The 5,893-nt window shown below is 41.3% G+C and overlaps 1 pseudogene; it reads right to left on the minus strand.

The window, feature by feature from the left end:
- Positions 1-368: 368 nt before the first annotated feature.
- LOC136488448 (uncharacterized) lies at positions 369-4,136 on the minus strand (annotated as a pseudogene).
- Positions 4,137-5,893: the final 1,757 nt, after the last annotated feature.

Here is a 5,893-nt window from a genome sequence, read left to right on the forward strand (position 1 = left end):
CTTGGCGCCGGGCTCATCAAATTCTCTGGGTCCATCACTGCTTATCCGTGATGTGACACAGTAGAACCATCCAACTATGGTTCTGTGAAACTGATTTTTCTTTACTATTTATATATGTCAAGAAGATAATAAATCGTTCTTGAAACAGACAAACAGTACTGTTTTTAATCCTTTAACATACCTTAACAATATATCGAAACAATATATATTAAGTTTACAATCTACTAGATTGACGAACAATGAAAATATTGCTAAAAAAATTCATGGCACATCACCAAGAACAAACAGGAACCTTGATCAAGCCAGCTATCAGGCAACAAGGTTTCTAAGTAACATGAGACGATAGATCAGGCTTGACAAATGGACCCTTAAATTCCATTGGTTCTTAATATTTGGGTAGTATATTCTTCCTCAGCTGAAGTTTTCTCTTCCTCACAAGGGAACCCTGCAATTGCAAAAATATGGAAAGGGGCAATAAGTTTTGAGTGGTATGTACCAAACTGATATATGAAAAACAAATAAAGAAAAAAAACACATATACAAGAACATAGAAGAATTTTACTTGACGAAAAAATTTCATAACTGATTATTCCAAACAAGGGCCGATGCTAAACTGACAATGGAACATAAGAGTTGTGCCACTAGTTAGGTACTCTCTCCATTCCAAATTATAATACATTTTGGCTTTTCTGGATACGTAATTTTTGCTATGTGCTTAGATACTATGTCTAAATGCATAGTAAAAACAATGCATCTGAAAAACCAAAATGTCTTATAATTTGGAATGGAGGGAGTAGTACCTATATTGCAATAATATATGTGGTGGTTTCGTACATCAACAGTCTTCGACATGAATCAAATAGATTAAAACTATTTTTATTTACATCTGATGTTATTATTTAAATACTTTATATATAGTCATTGAAGTTAAGAAGTTTGCATTCAAAAAACACTCAAGAAGTTTGACAAAAGGGCAAAGAGGCACTGCTCCCACACCGTTCTGTGTGTTCAAAATGTATGCAAGGTGACTATGTAGGGTTAGTCTCAAGCCAAGCCACCGCTCCGCCCACCCCCTCCCCCCCCTCGTTGTTGCGTGAGTGGACATAGACACAAGGAAGGTGGTGGTGGGGCATCCTTGTTAGGGTGGCATATGCTCTCGCTGGCACTAGCGAGAAGGGCGCGGCGTAGCCAGCATGGCTCAAAGCCGGTGCCACCATTGTTGGCTTTTGCTTAAGTTGACAGTGCCGATACATTTGAATGCTTCATTTCTCAATGGAGCCATTACCGTGCCCCTTCCCCCCACATCAAGGTGGTTTTGATTGCAAAACCTTGTGCTAGTTCTTCCAACGGGGTTGACGGTGTCTAGGTATTGTATCCTCCTTATTAGAGGCTTCACTTTGGTGCCCCTCCCCACTATGGCATCTGTTGAAGCAAGAAGCAAGATAGTAGCTGTTTGTTTACTAGTGCTGTAGAGGCTTGCTAGCAGTTTGACATTGGTGGATCTGTCGTGTGCTTGCTTTTGTTGTGTGGGTGCATTGTTGTTGGTAGTGGTGGTGTGGTTTTGACAGAACAAGTTATGAAGCGCCATGTATTTCAGAGCATGATGTGTTTAATAAGTTGGATTAAAAGGACTACTAGCATCAGACCACGACAAGTACCAAATTTTAGGAAATAATTTGGACACAGGAGCCACAAGGTGAAGTCACCATATATATTTTATAGATTTTTGGATACGGTAGAATTAATTGGTTATCTACATCCTCACGGAAAATGCCAACGGCAAAATCTTACTAGTGTTCTAGCAGAAATCAGAAACAAATTGAACAGCAGGACTTGTGGAAACAACCTAAGCTGGTGGTAATGAGTTCAGGTAACAAAGTGCTACATGTGGTTGCTACACATCAAGGGAAAGCGAAAATAAGAAAAATTAAATATGTATACCTCAGAAGTGAATCAATAACCAAAAAGGTAATTAAGTATACTGTATACAATTCAGAACCACTAAGAATTATTTCTTTCAAACATTTGTGTTTCTACAAGCAATCCAAAAACTATAACATATTTTGATCAAACCAACCAATAACTATAACATGTTTTTCCTAAACAAACTAACAACTGTAATATGCAGCTTTAAGCATTACAGTGCTCCACATAACCATTTTTATTGTGTCTCCTACTTTCCAAGAAAAATTGCAGAATATCTGTTTATCTCTAATTGGATCAATAATGTTAATTGTTTTGTTCTTGATCATGTGGAACTTTCTTCATTCCTTTTGTTCATTTTTTGCCAAATATGGAAGAAAATTGCAGGGAGTGTCTATGTGTATGTATATCAATTTTAACTTTTGCACCCACAGTAAGCAAGGAGTTTTCATTCACCTAAATTAAAGTACAGTAGCAAAAGTTAGCTTATTATGATACAAACAAAAGGTGGAATGCCGAAATGTAGAGTGCAAAAGAACAGGTCCCAATGAGCTTACATATGTTAAGTGAATCTAGGAACCTCAAAACATTGTGAAATGTATCATTGATGACATCACATTTCACTTCCACTATCCTTAGGTGTTCCGATATCATCATAGCTGGTCTCCGTATACTGCATTGAGGCATCCTTTCATTTCTACTTTATATTTGGGTCCCTGCAGCAAGCATAAACAGTTCAACGAGATCAATTGATGAAATTTACAGTAATTTGCATTGCCACCATTTAGGAGGAAATAATATATTGTACCTTTCCCGAAAGAACGATAGTGAGCTTCTCTAGAACCAGTGAGTGTTCAAGAATGTGTGCTAATGGACGGCAATCAGGAGGCTCACACCAGTAATCAATAATCATTGATCCACAGGGTCCTTAACTTGGAAAATGTAGGGCACCATCTCAAGTCTCTTCTGAAAACAAACTGAACCAATTGCAAAGAAATATAATTACTGTTAACAAACAGGATGTGTTTCTTATCATTTACAATAGCAAGCAGTTAACTAAGATATATAGTAACACATAAACATAAGATATACACAGTGGAACAGTGAACAATACAAACGAGTAGTGAATGAAAGACAAATTGAAGAAGTGTACCATTTCGTGGCCAGATATCAGGGTCAAATCTGTAGCTTCTGATAAGCCTCCGAGAAGTACACACTTTCCGGTAACTTCGCTGCTATTGTCATCATCAGAAAAGCCTTCTTCATCATGGTCGTCGTCATCATCTTCAGTAGAGGAATAGCCATAATCTACTTCAGCATGGTCAGATGCATAACTATCGGAATCTTCTTCATCACCATCGTCAATGTCACTGTATGAATAGCTGTAAGCAGCTTGGTTAACATGACAGCAATCCATGCGGTCTCCCTCACAAATGCACTCGTCCAAACACCAGTCTAGTTTAACATACGCCGCCGCCAAGTCCGGCATGCTCTCAAGCTGGGGAGTCCTGTCAGCAGAAGGGATGTCCAGCCACAGCCAGACCAGCCGTGGAACAAAAATCCGGAAGCGTCAGTTTGGGCAGGAGATGCAATCTTTGATGCTCAGCCGTCTCAGTGACGGTGACTCCATCTCCGACACCTCCGATCGAGAGGTCGCATTTCTCGATCTTGAGGTCTTGCAGGGCAGGGCAGCTTGAGAAGTGGGCGAAGCTTGCACTGAACTCTATGCCGCAGAGATCTAGCCTCGTCAGGTACGGCGAGAACAGGGGCTCAGGTAGTGGAAACCATGGCATCTCGTCGGCCTCATTGTCAAAGATGTTGAGCGAGAGCCATTGGACTCTGCACTGTAAAACAAGGCCGATCCAACAATGGATGAAGGCCTCGTCGTCGTCATCGAACATGTCAAACTTGATCTCGCACATGTCGAGGGGGGAGCGCGAGATCATGCTGAGGCGGGCTTGCAGCAGTCGGTCCATGAAACCACGAACTTGCCCCACATATGTCGGTGTCGTTGTTCCTGTGACGTGCAGGCGCCTTACGAGCTCCCAGACTTGGCGCCAGCTCTGGGCAAGCACACAGGTCCGCACGGCCTCTTGCGCTGGAAGGAAAGAGAGGATGTGCTGGAGGATCTCATCAGGGAGGGCGCTCAGGCGATCTGCACTGCCGGTGGCGAAGGTCGGAGGCATCATCATCCGACTATGGTCTGGAGCCATTTGCTGTGCTCTGCATAGGAAAACAAGAATAGACAACAAGATTGATGGGAGTCAAAATTTCTGGTTCACAGTGTCATGCTAACGCACCCCCAGCACAACTCACTAAGATGAAAGTTTTTATAAAAAAGTTTCCGACTATAGAAAGAGTTCCATATATACTTCGAAGTGACTAACAATTAATTTCACCTAAGTGTTTGTCTAAATGAATTGGATCGAACATTAGAGATAATTTTACATGTATTTCTAATTATTGCTCAACAAAAAATTATGAAAGAAACAAACTACTACCGCTGGCTCCCATGGACTGCGGCCTGAAATTCTAGTCGACTTCCGCCATACCCTCATTCATTCCCCAAACTTAGAGAAGGGGAAGGAGGAGGAATCTCGGAGAGAGCCAGTGAGAGAGCGAGGAATGTAAAAGAGTATTTACCGTCTCCTCATTCTACATCGATGAAATTTAGTAGGGAGGCTGCGGTTTCTAGTAACACATTCACTTCTACCGCAAATAGATCTATATGTTAGAGAGAGCGAGGAATCCCATAGAGAGCTTAAGAAAGCGGGTGTAGATAAAGACGGGAACCAAAATGAAAGTATGGCAGATAGATCCTTTACCACCCGCTAGCACCACCCGCAGTGAATTCAAGGAGCTCAAGGCCTCTAGCGACTTCCTTGCTTTGGCCGCCAATAGATCTATGCTACAAAGAAAGGAATCATGAAGAGAGATTGTTAGAGAGGGGCAAACAAAGGTTGGGATGAAAGAGAGGAGCGGCAAACATAGCCCTTACTGATGCTAGCACCACCCTAGTGAAGTCGGGAACGGAGGACACGATCTGCGGCGGCAGCTCTCTAGGTTTAGCTACTAGAGAGAGCGAGTGAGGTCGAGGAAATGAGAAGGGGAGAGAACATCGATATTTTAAAAGGGGAAAGTGGACTGGACCATCACAGTGGACCCTACGTGGGGGTTTTCTCGATCTGTGTGAGAAGATCTTCTTCTTAAGGGAAAAACCCGGGGCCGTCACCCCCCTGCAGGTCGAGTTTTTTTTAAGAAAAGCCATGTGAGGGACCACTCTAGCACACAGTCTATAGTTCTAAATAATAGTAAAACAAAGCAACTTTTTATTTATGATTTTTTCTGGAAATTTTTTTGATGGACCCAATTGATAAAATGCTTATTGTGGGTTTGAGACTTTCTTTTTGTTCCAATTTATGAAACCATTTCTTGTATATAAACTATTTTTCCAGACAGGGCATGGGTGATACATTATCTTGATCAGACATTGACTTCAAACCCACATGTTTGAGCTCCAAATGTTTCTTTCAGGTGGTGGGATACTATGTCTTTATGAAAGGAATTGTTGGATCATAGGGTTTCACAATGACGCCTCCTTCAGTGCTTCTCTTTGGTGAGAGACAGATACTTCTTCAAAAGTTTCTTAGCACCTTCTTGGTAACTATGTCATTTGAAGCATCTCTTCAACTGCACGAGTTTTCTTAGAAAAAAGGATTTTTATTTCGGTCCCTTTATCAATGTTTTCCTAATCGCTAAACTGTAAATAGTCGGTCACCTACCGTTTAGCCATTAATTATTCGGGCTAAATAGTCTATTAAATGGGCTAAACACCCAATTAATCAGGCTAAACGAAAACGGCGTACCACCGTGTAGTGTTTACACGGTGTTTAAACGGGCTAAACGGCTGTTTAGACGAACAGTGCCCTTCATAAGTTATTGACTTAACCATTTCATATTATAGTTATAG

This window comes from Miscanthus floridulus, chromosome 10 (genome assembly GCF_019320115.1).
Source record: "Miscanthus floridulus cultivar M001 chromosome 10, ASM1932011v1, whole genome shotgun sequence".
Classification (NCBI taxonomy): domain Eukaryota; kingdom Viridiplantae; phylum Streptophyta; class Magnoliopsida; order Poales; family Poaceae; genus Miscanthus; species Miscanthus floridulus.